Source organism: Balearica regulorum, chromosome 3 (genome assembly GCF_011004875.1).
Source record: "Balearica regulorum gibbericeps isolate bBalReg1 chromosome 3, bBalReg1.pri, whole genome shotgun sequence".
NCBI classification, from domain to species: Eukaryota; Metazoa; Chordata; class Aves; order Gruiformes; family Gruidae; genus Balearica; species Balearica regulorum.
The window spans coordinates 37,364,997-37,380,183 of NC_046186.1; positions in this window are offsets into that span (position 1 = coordinate 37,364,997).

Below are 15,187 nucleotides of genomic sequence, written 5' to 3' on the forward strand. Positions count from 1 at the left end.
TGTGATTTTGTGTTGCTATCCACTTTCTGCTGGAAAGAAAAATAATTGATTTTATTTTGGTTTGGGTTATATTTTTTCTGAGCTCACTAGAGAGAAATAAAAATATTATGCTTTATCCATAACGACATGTAATATCTTTTATGAGGGGGAGAATGAATAGCTTGACTACTAATAATGAAAGAAAAGACAAAGATGCCTTTAGAAAAAGTACTCTAATATTAAGTAGAGACTTTACAGTAGCTTCATATTTTTCTTCTAGAAGAGAACCTTCATGCATCATTCATAGCAAACATGAATTTCTATTCAGTTTGCTGCTTCTTCACATATTACCTTCATTCTTTATCAGAGTCACAGATGACTCCATTCATTCATATAGTTCAGGAAAACCACAGAACCGCTCTTTTGTACTGCAAATAAAGGAGAAAAATAACTTCCAGTGCTAAAGAAATAGTTTGCAATAGTAAGCTGGTCTACTGAGCTGGATGAGAGTGTTATAATAAAGTAGTTTTATCAAATCTATATCCTGAACAAAACGCTTTTGCAACATTTTCTTTAAAGTAGAAATTTCCTTTCAGCATAGGTGCATATATGTGATATACTTAACCACATGGGGTCACTTACAAAACAGTCTGGGTCTCATGCTGTTTTCCATATCCTACATTTTTTTGATCATTTTCTGGCTCATCCATCTGTCCCTGAGAGTTTGACAATGTAAAAATCTGAACTTTGAAACCTGTTCCCATCTGAATCAGAACTGATGGGCAGAAGTCACATAAAAAACTAGCCATGTGACAAATAAGTGAAAGAAGTGGTTTGGTAGAGCTGCCAAAAAGTAGGCCATAAGCAAAGTATCCAATTTAGCACCCAGAAGTACTTTTGAGCAATGAGTGCCTCAGACCATCCACCTGCCAGAGGTGCTAGACCCTGCTCCCCTATGGGGCCAAAGCAGAGAAGCCGGTGCAATGCCCAGGTCATCCATGTCTTGTAGGCTGGCTGACTTCGGCTTCGGTCGCCCACATCTTTATGCTCTCTATTTTTAATTTGACCTTTCAGATTTAGTTGAGCTCCATTAGGTTTTGGCTAGTGTTCCTAACTTATGAAACCTAAGACAGGAAGTCCTAACCAGTGTTTACTCAAACAAAATCAACACTAAGTTCAAAGAATGAGTAAGAAAATAATGATTTCAGAATGAAGCCAGTGAAAAAGCATCTGCATCCATTGCAGTGCCTTTGAACAAGTTGTTTTCAGCCATATATTGCCTTCAGCTTTGCCTGAGCTTTTGTAAAATTTCTTCCTTTGGCTTATAGCTCCATAATCAGGAGAGATTATGAGAGCTACCTCTTGTAGTTACAGTTACAGAATCATACTACTTTACTTTGTCATATGCTATTGCAAAGAAAATGTGCTTTCTTGATAGAGGGTTTCTGTAGCAGAGATTAGGTTGGTGCTCTGCAATTACTGATCTGAAAGCAAGCTGTTTTGGCAGATAACAGCGAGGTGATTCTCCTGCACTCTTTTCTACCCAGCATAGTGGTATCTAACAAAAAAGAAAAAAAGCCAAGTAAGTTACCATAACAATGACAGTTTCTCATCTTTGACTCCAAGAATTTGGGGTTTGGAGCTTCTGTTTTCTTTGATCTTACCTTCCTGAAGAAAAAAATATCCAGCCTAAATGAAAACATGACCTGGCCCAAGAAATGCCAAATACAGCAAAAGAAATGTTTTCCTTTTCTCTGCTTTTTCCTCCAGTAACAGCACCCCATTCAAAGGGGTGATTTGCCATTGGTTATACTTCAGAGTGTTATTCAACTATGAAAGGAATCTCAGTATTTTAAAATGGAGGAAAATTTTCCATTGAAATAACCTTTGTGGACACTTATCAATTTTTCTGTTTGTTTTAGTTCAGTTTTAATTCAGGCAGCCGTGTACAGTTCAGTTCACCTGATAATAACAGAACAAAAGGGTCAGAGAAAAGGTAAGTAGATATGAAAAATTCCTAAAGCCAGGATGCAGTAAATGTAACAAACACTTCTTTGATGCATGGATGTTTACAATTTGCAAAAGAGATAAATTAACATGTTCTGATGTTGTACACTGATGTGTGTCCACTGCACTACTCCAACATCTCACCCTACCTTAACTATGGAATTGCTTGCTATAGTAAAAAAACTTTTGAATTTTGATATGTCTGGCAAAATTGCTTCATCTACAGATTCCCGTGAGCTCTCATGCTAAACAACCTGTCAATTAGCAGCTGTAAAATATGTGCAGGAAACCTCTGAATTAGTGCCGCATGCATTTAAAGATAGTGGCTTCTAAAGCTGTTCCCACAAGAGTAAGAAGATTTTTGCATGTATTTGTAAAGTCCTAACAAATTAGGCTATGCACAGTGCTGCAACATCCATTTAAATAACATAATGCAGACATGTTAACCTTTTTGCACAATACACAGTGAGGTGATTAATAACAATGTAAAATGGGCTATTTGACTATAGCATTTTGATTTATATGGAATGAAGTGAAGCTAGCAAAGAAAACATTGCTGACTTCCTAATTTCTCAGAACATATGGTAAAACTACATTGCAGGTTTAAATTGAAAGAGAATTTTGTGGAGGATGGTTGCATTTTGGCTGCTGGAGGGACCCAAAGAAATAACTGCAGAAGCTGCTTTTTAGGTAGATGAGCAGTGTAGAAAAAAATCTGGAAACAAACACATGTAAGTTGTTTGCATATTGCTCTAAAATAAAATCTTGTCATTAGAGTTTATTTTATTCCACTTGTAGCTGGAAAGGGATCATGGCCTCCTGTAGATGGCAGAACTTCAGCGTAGTCTAATGGAACAGTCTAATGGCACAGTGAATGAAACCAGAATTTTGCAGGGTGACTAACTCTCCCTATTTTAGGATGAAATGAATGATCCTCTGGAGAGATCTATATTTCTCCTCTGATCATCAGTAAAACTTTCTGGTGTAATTTTTTCTTAGCCATTCCTATAACTCCAGGCACAACCATATTCTGGTAGTCATTTAAGCTCAAAATAAAGGTGGGAAAGTCCCTCTATGTAAAAGTGAGATGGTGATCAGGCTGCCCGTCATCTGACTGCGTTAACTCAGAGCGATGACACTTTGCAGCAACACCGGAACAGTCTGTACAAGAGCAGTGGGAAGCCCAGCACAGTGTGTGTGCTGCCTCTAAGCCCTCTACGCTCCACCTGCACCCTCCTGAGCTGTTCGGCAGGGACCTCTGGGCACCTTGGGCTGTGGTAGGCAGCCTCTGGGGCTTGCTGGGGGGGCGTCTCTCCACTGGGGCTCACTGGAATCAGAAAGATCCATATGACCCCTCAAAACAGGTTAAAGTTGAAATATTGATTTTCCTGTTCATGTCATCTGGTAGCATTTAAGCTTTACTTTCTAAGCATATTTTCTGGCTATTATAATATATGCTGTTGCTTGCAATTTTGTTTGGAGACAGGAACGTGCTTCTCCTTTTGCAATGCAGCAGCAAGAGATGTTAATTTAGCATTATAATCATGAGCCCTCCTGCCCTGTACCAGTAGCTTTCCTCTAACCAACATGTGGCTTCTTTCCATGGCTCTTCAGTCACCACATTCTTTGAATGTGCTGAACAAGTAATGTTGTATACTGAAATGAGGTTCAGTCAGAAAGTTAGATCACAGCTAGATCAAAAGCACCAGCAAGACCCGTTTCTCTTCTGATGTCTATTCCTGTGAACTGGGTGCATATCCTCAGATTTATCCCATTTTAAATGAAGTGAGGTCAAATAAAGGGGCAGTGCTGGAAATTGTTGTTTGCCAGATTCAGTAGTAAGAGGACACAGAAAGTGAGAATGAATTTGAAAGTTTAGTTAAAACTCAGGATAAAACATAAGAACAGAAGAGCAGGAAGGGCCCAGTGTCCCTTTTCTGACAGTGGGAAAACACGTGGGAACCAGTGAAATACAGAAAAAACAAACCTTCTTCAACATCAGTCCCTTAATTTCGACAACACTTCTTTAAAGAACTAACTAGAGTTAATTTTTTTCCCTCATTTTCATTAGGAATAAAATCCGATAACATTAGATACTTCAAAGGAGGAGGGTGCTAGGCAGAGTAGACTGGTCCCCTCATATATGCCATTTTGTAACCTCATGAGCAGTTTTTTAAAAAAATCTTTCATTTTAGGTGACTGACCACAGATTTTGGGGATAAAAAAAGCCCTCACTCTGTAATGCCTTATCTGAGGCAGAAGCATGCACTTGCTGGAAGTCATTTAGCAGTTATAATATATCAGCCACTTCTGTAATGACTCGAGCAGGACTTGGCCATAGATCAGACAGGACAACTAGAAGACAAGGATGAAGACTTTAAATTAATAAATTTCTTATTTAGTTCAGCTGTCTACATTGCAATTAAGAAGAAAAAGATATGAACAAAGGGAAATGTTTTGTTCATCTGAAAATCTCTTTTTCCCAGTTCACAAAAATGTACAGCTTCAAAAAGTACATGGCACCAAAACATTCTTGGGCAAAAGCAAATGAAAGTCATTCTGCATTAGAGGATGATTTGTGTTTTGTACAGCCAAGTTATGGAGTGGCCATAATTTTGTTTGAACAGGGAAAAAATCTAGAACCTTTTGGAGGCAGGAGTATGCATTTGCATGGTACTTCTGGCTGATGGAGTGACAGGACCCACCACCAGTGCTGTTTTATGTTTTCTGATGTTTTTCTCAACTGCCTTCCAGAGTAGCTGCTGATGGTGACATTGTACCCTCACTTCACGCTAGCTTAACACAGGTGAAACCATTTGCTAGACTGGGGAAATCAGCCCCTTAACCTGTCCTACAAACCATTGTTTCTTTTACAAAGACAATTGCAAGAAATACTTCTGCCCTGAAACCTCGTAAAATGCTTATTTTGACACAATCAAGAAAGCAAGTGTTTGACAGCTGTGTATTTGCTCAAAATGTAACTACAGTAGCATGTATGTGTGGTCTAAAGGTTTTCCAGGCTTTGGCAAGAGGGAAGAATTACGAAGCTAGGCAGCAAGGTGGGAAGAAAAGAGGCTGTTTGAATTTTGCCTGCTTTTTATTCTTTTGCAGAGCTGAAAAGTCTCTAAAATGTATTACCCTTGTGAATTGCAAACATTTTAATACATTATCACACCAAAGTTTATATATTATTGTGGAGGAGCTACGTTGATTCTCAGATGAGAAGAAAATCTAGAGAAAAACATCTAATAGCTTCAGCTGGCATTCTGCTGACATACATCTCAAATCAAGTGAATGTAGATACATACAAATAAATACACATACATATATATACAAATATATTCTAATAATTAACTACTCTGTTCTTATATAACCAGTGATCTGCATGCAAAGAGAATGCAAAACACCAATAGATCACCATAATGCCAAATTCACATCCTTTTTGAGCTGTGAAAAGCAGTCAAGGATGAAGTTTATAACTTGTTTGGGGTTCACAAGTTAAAATTGAGTATTTTTCCAACTACCAAAACTACAAACTCCATTTAGGAAATGGGATCAAAACATATGAGCTTCTTATTATCTCCACTGGTGATGATAAATAACCTGTAATGAGAACTTTGACTGGCAATTCCTTCAGGAGAATACATGAGGCAGAATAACATAACTATTGCTCGTTCCTGGGCATATTGGATTTGCATTATTAACAGTGATAAAATTGTTTTTATCTGCAAGAGTAAGTTGAGCTCGATGAAAGCAAACATGAATTTTAAACAGTATTTTTCCTCTAGCGCATATGTGTTCAGATAGAGTCAAAATCAGAATGGCCAATGCACTTACACTAGTATGACTCTGGTATAAATCAAATTGGAATTAGAGTCAGGAAATCAACATGTTGAGGTAAAGGCCAATGTCCTATCCAAAGAAGAGCAATGAAGCTGGTGAAGGGTCTGGAGCACAAGTCCTATAAGGAGCAGCTGAGGGAACTGGGGTTGTTTAGCCTGGAGAAAAGGAGGCTGAGGGGAGACCTTATTGCTCTCTACAGCTACCTGGAAAGAGGTTGTAGCCAGGTGGGTGTCAATCTCTTCTCCCAAGCAATAAGACAGGAGGAGATGGCATCAGGTTGTGCCAGGGGAGGTTTAGATTGGATATTAGGAAAAATTTCTTCACCAGAAGGGTTGTCAAGCATTGGAACAGGCTGCCCACGGAAGTGGTTAAGTCACCATTCCTGTAGGAATTTAAAAGACGTGTAGATGTGGTGCTTAGGGACATGGTTTAGTGGTGGAATTGGTAGCATTAGGTTAATGGTTGGACTTGATGTCCTTAGGGGGTCTTTTCCAACCTAAATAATTATGACTTTACGATTCTATTAACATATAATTTTTTGCATGAATATGAATATTTTGCATGGTTATTTTTCTGACCATATTTACACTTCAAGGACTAAATTACGGATCATCACTTGACAAAATAGCCCTGGCAAGTGTGTTTGTACGTTTATATCATATAAGTATTAACAACTGCAAAGAAATGAGAGAGAGCTGCATGCGAATATGAAGATGAGTTAAACATATGAAATATTTTAGGATATTTGTGAATGCCTAGGAGTAGGTAAATTACTTTTAAAATTTCTGGATGAATAGGCCTGGAAACTCTTTCATTAACATACCACAGGATATTGTAGGAGTTCTGAAAATTAGAAAAAAATCGATGATGTGTCCTTATGCAAGATGGGCAAAGGATATCACCCATATAAGTAGAAAATAGATAATGTGATATTTGCCCTTGACAGAGTTATAGAAAGGCAGTTACAGAATAAAGTAAATAAAAATTTGAAGGGTCACAGCATGGATAATTAATATCTATGGGGTTTTTTTCAGATAAATTTTTTTATGAGCTGATTACAAGTTAAATTCAAATGTGATTAAATTAGATGATTATCTCACTGCTGGAATAATTCATGTTCTCTTAGCCCATTCCAGGTTTGAGGGAAAGTTTGGCTTAATGTTTAGGATATATCAGAGTACCTCGCAACTGGAGATAGAAAGTGTGAAGCAGTTATAGCAGCTTATCTTATGGGCGATAACTTAAACTTCCATATTCTGTCACAGCCAAGCACATGTACCTAACTGGAGACTCCTCTAAGAGGTTTAACCACAAACAATATTCTTACCAGAAGCTTAGCAACACATAAAATGAATAAAATCTGTTCAAAAAGGAATTGCAAAGGGGGCATTTGCTTCCTTACAGGTTTGCATCTCATGAGCTCCTATGAACAATGTGTATTTCACTCGTGCCAAAGCACGCAAAGGCAGATGGCTCGGAGTGAAGGTCAGAGCAGCACTGGAGGATGGCAGATGGATGGCAGCAGTAGCGTTACTGTAGCAGTAATGGCGAAGAGCTCCCTGGTGCGCAACACCCAGCGGAGCTGCCCTTTTCATATCATCTCGGTCCTTTTGTCAGGTAAATGACTGCAGGGCAGTTAGTCCACAACTGCCTCCAGTGTCTTCTGCCAAACAATCTGCTGCAGCCTCGTGGCTGACCGACGGGTGTTATTCTTGGCAGATGCTAAAAAGTTTCCTATTCTGCAGGGGTATGTCTGGAGACTGATTTAGCAAGTGTAGCAGCGCACAGTGATATTGGGGAAACGGAATATTCTTCAGTGTTACTTGACTGTATCCCAAGGCTACAGGGGTTTGTTGTGAAGACACCTCGGCTAACCTCATTCTGTGGCAGGCTATACTCCCAGAAAGTAGCTCAGAGCACACCTGCTACCGGTAAATGTCTCAGACATTGCAGGAGATGGCATCACAGTGGCATCCTTAGCGCCATGGGAATCTCCGTGCAAGCTTATGGGAGGGGGGAAATCCTGCCAGTGTGCATAACAGCTGGAGAGAGGGGAGAAAATAGCTTGTGACCACCATTACAACAGTATCTCCATGCAATGCCTTTGCAGCTTGCTGTGAGCATATTGCGAGCTGTGTGCTCCTCTGTGTGTTCTCCTGCAAGGCAGCGGTAGCCTTGCAGGACACTGTCATCCCTGCATGACATGCTGCTACTGCACTCCTTATGCTGTTTTCCAGTCAGGAACAGACTGATGTCATGTTACTGGAAAACTCTGGTGTCTGTGGTTTGCTCCTGCAAGTTGCAGAGCTGGCTGGAGTGCCTGCTGCAGGAGTTTGTCTGCAACATGTAGCCTGAGTGCCTCCATACCCAGCATACCATGAAAGAAGCAACCCAAGAAAGGGCAAAAGCCCTACGAGTCCTGAGGGTGGTAAGTGGAAGAGACCCCTTCCATGATCCTTGTATCTAGAGGCTGCCCTGCAAGAGCAAATTCAGGGGTGTAACTTAATTCCTCCTTCTTTCCCCATGACTGTGCCTGCTGTGCAGTACCTTCTGATGTGCCAGGGAGACCATCACCTTGGCCACAGGTGGACATTTGCTGGGACTGGATGGTGAAGGTGGTACTTCAATCCAGGGGTGAAGGGAAAATGTACATAAGGGAGTAGCAGAGCGCAGGAGATAAAAATCAAGGCCAACGAGCCATTGTTGTTTCTGTGGAATGTGTGTTCCTTGGGTATCTGGTGCCATTTTGACAATGTTGTCATGTTATTTAACCCATTCAAGTGGTATGTGATGGGCTGTATATACAAATGCAGCTGTATCAAAGTGCATCTCAGGCCTTTATCTTCCTGGTATTGTTACTATAATGTCTTTTGGGGAGCAGGATGCTAGGTGTGGACTTGTTTCCTTGCAGATGTTGACCAGGATGATCATTTCTGTTGTGCCTCACAATGTCACTTTCAGCTCTGCAAATTTTTTTTCCCCCTAGATTTTGAATTTGTATCAAATAAGGAAAAGATTGCTTGATAGCCCAAGTGCCTTTTACTGTGATAATAATATCACGGTGTGATGTTTTAATCTGTGTGATCCTGCTAGGGTTGTGTTGGAGGACTGTCTTGAGTAGAAGAAGGAAAATTTAGCAGTTTACAACTGTTCTGTTTGTAGGCTACTCAGTCTGGACAAAACTATGCCATTTTCTTTATTCTAGCTTCCCTGAGGACATAAGTTTGCGGTTCCTTGCAGATCATAGTGCAGGAATGAACTAACTTGTGTTCAGTGCCAAGCTCCGAGGGACCAGAGCTCCACAGTGAAACAGGGACTGAACCAAAAATGAAGGTACAGACATCAATGTCCTACACTATTCTGGTGTCCACCTATCATAAAAGACACAGAGACATTAGACGAGGTACAGTGGATAGACCGTGAGTTATCTGAGTTTGAAAAAGATGCTTGTATATTAAAGTACCTAGGAAGCCATCTATTTCTTTTAAAATGCCTTAAGGACTAATCTGATCATAATTTAGAAATAGCTACACAGGGAAGTCTTTTCTGAAAATAAGAGAATATTGATTTCTGCAGCAGAAGGCTTAAGATGATCCATAAGCTAGAGACTGAAAGTAAACTTGGAAGTGAAGGTGATCGAATTCTGGAAAAAATTTACCTTGAAACATGGTGGATTCTCTGCTTTTAAATCAAAATATCTGTCTTGATCTAAATGGAGAAATCTCTCTTTGTTTTGTAGGCATGATATAGTTGAAAGGGAAACAGTAGGGCCTTGGCAGAAATAGTTGAGTTAGGTTCTTTGTTCTTTGTTAGATGGGAGGTGAGATTTGTTGATAACTGCATTGTTTCTTTCGGTCTTCAACAGTGAAAGTATTTGTGAACTTGATGGAATAATCAGGACCCTTCTGCTTTTACATGCACCGGTAGATGTTATTTTCTGCTGAAAGCTTTTTGATAGAAAACGGAAACAGAAAAACAACATCCCATTATTATTATGGATCAAACTTAAATGCTGATGTGATTTAATGGTACAAAGAGCTTTGCACATGCGAATGAGGAGATGATTAAGAAGCCTAAAATGAAATTGAAAGGGAATAGAAAAAGACATCTGCAGACTGGTCTTGGATGTCTTTAGGATAATTTTAAATAACTCGTGCAATTTCTAAATCAAATATGCAGTTGGTAAATAAGCACTGGCACTTTCAAGGACTACAATAGAGAAACAGAGACTGGCATGAGAGGGGCAGTAAAATCCTAGCAAGAATCATTTGGCATCTGATTCTGCAAGGAAGATTGATGATTGTTTGCATAAGTCTGGGCTTTTTCCTGGGATGAGGGATTCAGAACTGTGTGGGCAACAGCAAAAATACTTATGAACATTATAAGCTTGTAAATTTGGCATGTCATTCTGTCCAGAGAAAATATTACTGAGATCTCAAGGACACGGAAACAGAAAGAGGAGATGTTTTCACAGATATTTTCACAAGCTCACTCAGTTCAGCAGACATTCCTGAGGACTGATAACAACAACTGGAAAGCCTTCAGAAAGCATAGGAATATATGAAATAAGATAGAGACTAGCTGATATATAAGAAAAGTGTAAGGAAGTGTTTTAAGGAGGTCGAATGGAGAAACATTTGTAAAAATGGTGTTTGAAGGGGGACTCCCTACTTCATTTTCAGCAAGAGAAGACTATGTTTAATTTACTTGACAGAACCGTTTGAAGCTCATTATTGCTAAGACACAAAAAAGGGTAAGTAAGAACATGATGTCTATCTAAGATTTTCAGCAGAAAGACTACCCTCTAACCCATCTGAGGTTAGCTTATGACGTACAAAGTTGTGGAACAGAAAAGACAGTTAATCAGGTTGGAAATTTGACTGAACTAGAGGATAACTTTACACAGACTGACTTCACTTCAGGATGTATTAAGAAAAAAAAAAAAAGCCCCCCAAAATCTATCCACTCTGAAAATTACCAAGGTAAACAAAGTTAGAACCCAATAATGAGACAAACACCACTTGTTCTGAGGAGTCCATTCAAAAGGGAGATCAAATGAGGTAACTGTTCTGGTCTTTGCAGTATTTCTCTGGGAACATGCGACATTCACATGCTAGATGTCTGAGTCCAGCGAATAAGTAGCTAAGGCTGGAATCAAGACACATACCCTAACAGCTGAGGCTGGCAAAGCGCTGTGGCTAGTCCCACACTGGGACTGTGAGATTCTGCTTGTGGAAGTTAAAAGTTGTTATGAATATGAGCCTCGATCATTACCCATCCAGAAGTCTAGCTGCTGTTTGGTATTGGGAAAGTCATTTCACCAGGAACTGAAAATGTGCTTGAAATGTACATTTCCTGAGTCTGAATACATAAAACAGCCAGAGTGCTGTGCTGGCTCACCCTTCTCTGTCATTTTTCCTCCGAGGCGTGCTCTAGTCAAATTTCTTTTTTGTATAGCCCAACATCTTGTGCACTGAAGCTCAAGACTCATTTTGCTCTTTTCAGCTTTAGTAGTCTCTACCAGCTCCAGAGAAAGTTTGGGAGGAACAGTCAGTTGCACACACTGTTGAATCTGGATGTTTTAATTTTTGGTTTTCTGGCAAAACTATGAGGAAACCTCCCCCAGACGGATGCCTATATTTCATCTCTACCACCCATTTGGCATCCAGACATACCTGCAATGGTCTGGAAAGGTGAAAAAATCAGACTTAAAGACATCTGAGCCCCTTAAAAATTTGGCTCAACATGTAGTACAAAGTGGCAGTCCGCTGTACACCAAGTTCTCACACTCAAACCTCAGACGTATAGGGAATTGGTTACATGGCTTACTAGAAACTGTGGTATGGATAAATACATTTGTAATTTGATTTGTCTGGCTGTATATAGTAAGTACTGTAATAATATAGCATTATCCTGTATTATATAGCATGCTCTCAACTGCACCCAGGGAGATCCACCCTGGGTGGAGAGCATGGAGCTTGGCTGAGCATGGTGGTTTTCAAAAATGAAGTAACACATGCTCAGGACCTTAATTTTATCAGTAACCCAAAGTCACAAACCCAAATATCTCTTAACCTCTCAGTGAATGAAGTTCTCCTGAGCATATTTCTGGACCAGAATGGATTTCTACTGGAACATGATTGACTCTGGGAGATTCTTGTGTTCTGTTTAGGGTTAGGAGTTAATTAGATACCATCATTGTAAAACCTTCTCTTGTATGTTATTTTGGCCAAGCTTTCTTTTGCAAAATATTTTTTATAAGCCTGGTGGCAGTGGAAAGATATTTTTATCCTGAAAGAAAAAATAACTTTGTTTCTGTAATAACTCTTCTTCCTCCTCTCTGGGAGTAGTCCAAAAATAATACATCATGGGATGAACTATATGTTATACACTTGCATCTACTTTTGCAGAAATTCAAGGCAGTGCAGTTGCTTCTGGTTGGCAAAATAACAGAGCTTAGAAGATAAATCTATAAGTGAGCAAGAGAAGGGAGGGGTTTTGTTTGTTTGTTTGTTTTTTTCCCTCTGGGATCAGCCATTAGTAGATTTGCTTTACTTCTTTGAAAACTTTCATGCCATATTTGCAAGACAGTTGTGCAGTGGAGCAAATTAAACTAGCGGAGGTGGAGCACCCAAATCTCCAGTTCAAATAAAGTCAGCATGGGTCTAAATTTGCCACAGTGTCAATATGCCATGACAGACATAAATAGCATGTACCTATTAAACAAAGGAAAAAAGCTTTTTGGGACTTATTTTCAGATATAAAAAACAAAGCTAAATTATGTGTCTTTTGTATTTATTCTTCTCTTATGAAAATACGTGCAGATCTTGCCGTACCAACAAAATCCAGCTAAGTTAGTTTTTGTAGACTTGGTTTTGTTTATATTTTTTTTTTTTTCCTTGTACGACAGGAACATCCTAATGCCTGAAGGAGTATTATAGATGAACTGTGCGAGGGAACTGCAGGTTGTCAGAGACAACCTTGACCTTATGACAGACCCAGGCTGGAAGTATGGGAGCAGACTGAAGATGTTTGGGTGGCTCCTGTGCTCTGGTATGAATTCATAGTGGCAAGAAATCTACCCTTGCCTTGTCTGTACTTTTTTTTTTTCCTTTTTGTAATTCATAATTATGCAATCAACAATATCAGACCTGTATTGGGTGATGGAGGGACAAGATCTGCTTACTGTTTTCAGGAATTCAGAGTGGACAAGTAGTTTGTGGTGTAGCTTTTTCCATGGGAAAAGAAGAAAAAAAAATGTTCCTCTTTCAGTCCAAACTGGTATTCTAAGTTGTTTCTTTGCTGAGATGATAACACATCCTGCTTATCAGAATGCCTTCCTGAGATGTGAAGTGGTGGCCTAACTATGGATATGCATGATACTATTAAAATTTTATAAGTTTTTAAAGATTTCCTGGTTTTTTTTTATATTGATGGAGTACTTTTTAAATGGAATTTTAAATCGGATGTCAAAACTATAAACAGATGAGAATTCCTGTGGCAAGAAGTGCTCAAGGTTAAGAAATTCCCTACTCCAATGTGCTGGCAAACATAGAACATTTGATTTGCATAATCTTTTCTCAGAGTAATAAACAAATTGCAAATTTGTTAGTAATGGAAATGAAATGAAAGCAACAGAACTCCTATGTTCCACTGGTAAGGGATAAATTTGCAATTGAAGTTTTACATTTTTTCTGCTTATTTTTCCCCCTTTTAATTTGACCATTATGTGATGAAGAACTACAAGCCAAACTGAGTGTAGGCTTGTGTAATGAGGGAATAAAAGCTGATCACACTACTCAGGAAATTCTTGTGCACTGTAGGACTCCAGTATAAACCAAGTGGGGTTTAGCAAATGGAAAGATGATTTAGTAGTAGTAATTAAAAAGTCACACAGGTAAGTAGAGTTCGTGGAGTCCTGCCTGAAGTTGCTTTAGGAACATGCATTTTATAATCATTAATATAAGCAGACCATTTCAGTGTTTCCCCAAGTTCTCGGGTTTAAATCCTAAAAAGTTTTATTGTATTTGTCTATTCAAATTTTATAACTTTGTACTATACTTGTCATTTTACCTTTCCCCCCTTTTCCCTTTCCTTTCCTCCTATTTTAATCTACTGCACGTGAAAAATACAAATGACAAGGAGCATAAACTGTCAGCAGAGTCCTGGTATAAATGGCAGACGCCCTATTGATGTCAGTGGGTTTTACATTCACTCATGTCAGGACTAAATTTATTTCACAAGTTAAGAAACTGGGACAGTGGGGGAGGAATTCTGGCATTAATACCTATCCTCCTTACCATGCTTTTATTTTGTTCACTTCTGACATTACATTTCAAGTTTTTCCCTGTATGTTGTTAATCAAGAGAGCTACCCCTGAGCCCTGGACTTGGAGAGCTAAACTTCTCCAGGTAGGAAACCACTTGTGTTTTCCAAAGCCCAGTCAACAAAACTCATCTAAGTTGACACAAAACTCAAAAACTCCTCTTCAAGGGTGTCAGATTTTCTCTTTGTATATCCCAACTTGTTTGAAAAGAACTCTACCAGAATAGAAATAAATAAGGTAACATATTTTAAGAAGAAAAAATGGCCTGAAAAAAGTCTGTCCCCCATAATTATTCATTTCCAGCATCATAATGTGCAAATGAAGCCAACTATATCTATAAACTCTTTCCTTTATTTCCTCAAACCATCCTTTAGTCTTCTTTCATGAAGGTCAGGGAGCAGAGGAAGATGTGTCACGCTGGCTGTTGAGGAGCCTGCTTTAAAAACCCGAAGTGGTCTTGTGTGGGTAAAAATCCTTAAGATGAGCATGAATTCGCATCATACGGGTGATATAATGTAGCCTACATTTACCTCACCTCAGTCCAGGGTCTGGTAAAAGAAGCAGAAAGTCACAACTGTTTTCCTCTAAACTCACCAATGCCTACCATCACCTAGTGAATAAAGAATAGAGTGTTTCATTGGCCGAAGATGAAAGAAGAAATTATATTTAACCAAGAGAGTTCAGGATTTAATAAATATAATTCCATTTATTTAATAATCAAGCCATTATCTTTTAAAAGCAAATTAGAACCTATCTTAAATTCATAATTATAAAATAGTGTCTGAATCATGGGACTGTCAGCACCAATTTGTCTTGTAAATTCATTCAGTCGGTGACTAAGTAATTACTTTTAATTCCAATTCAGGCACCATAGTCCTTGATAAATACATAACTAAAGGTCCAGCAGACTGTTGCAGCATTCAGTCTATAGCTATCTAACATACGTCACACTCAGCTCTGAATTGAAAAGGTAAAGGAGAGGAGCACGTTTGCATGCATAGGTACAAACTCACGGCTGGGTTAATAAAGTCT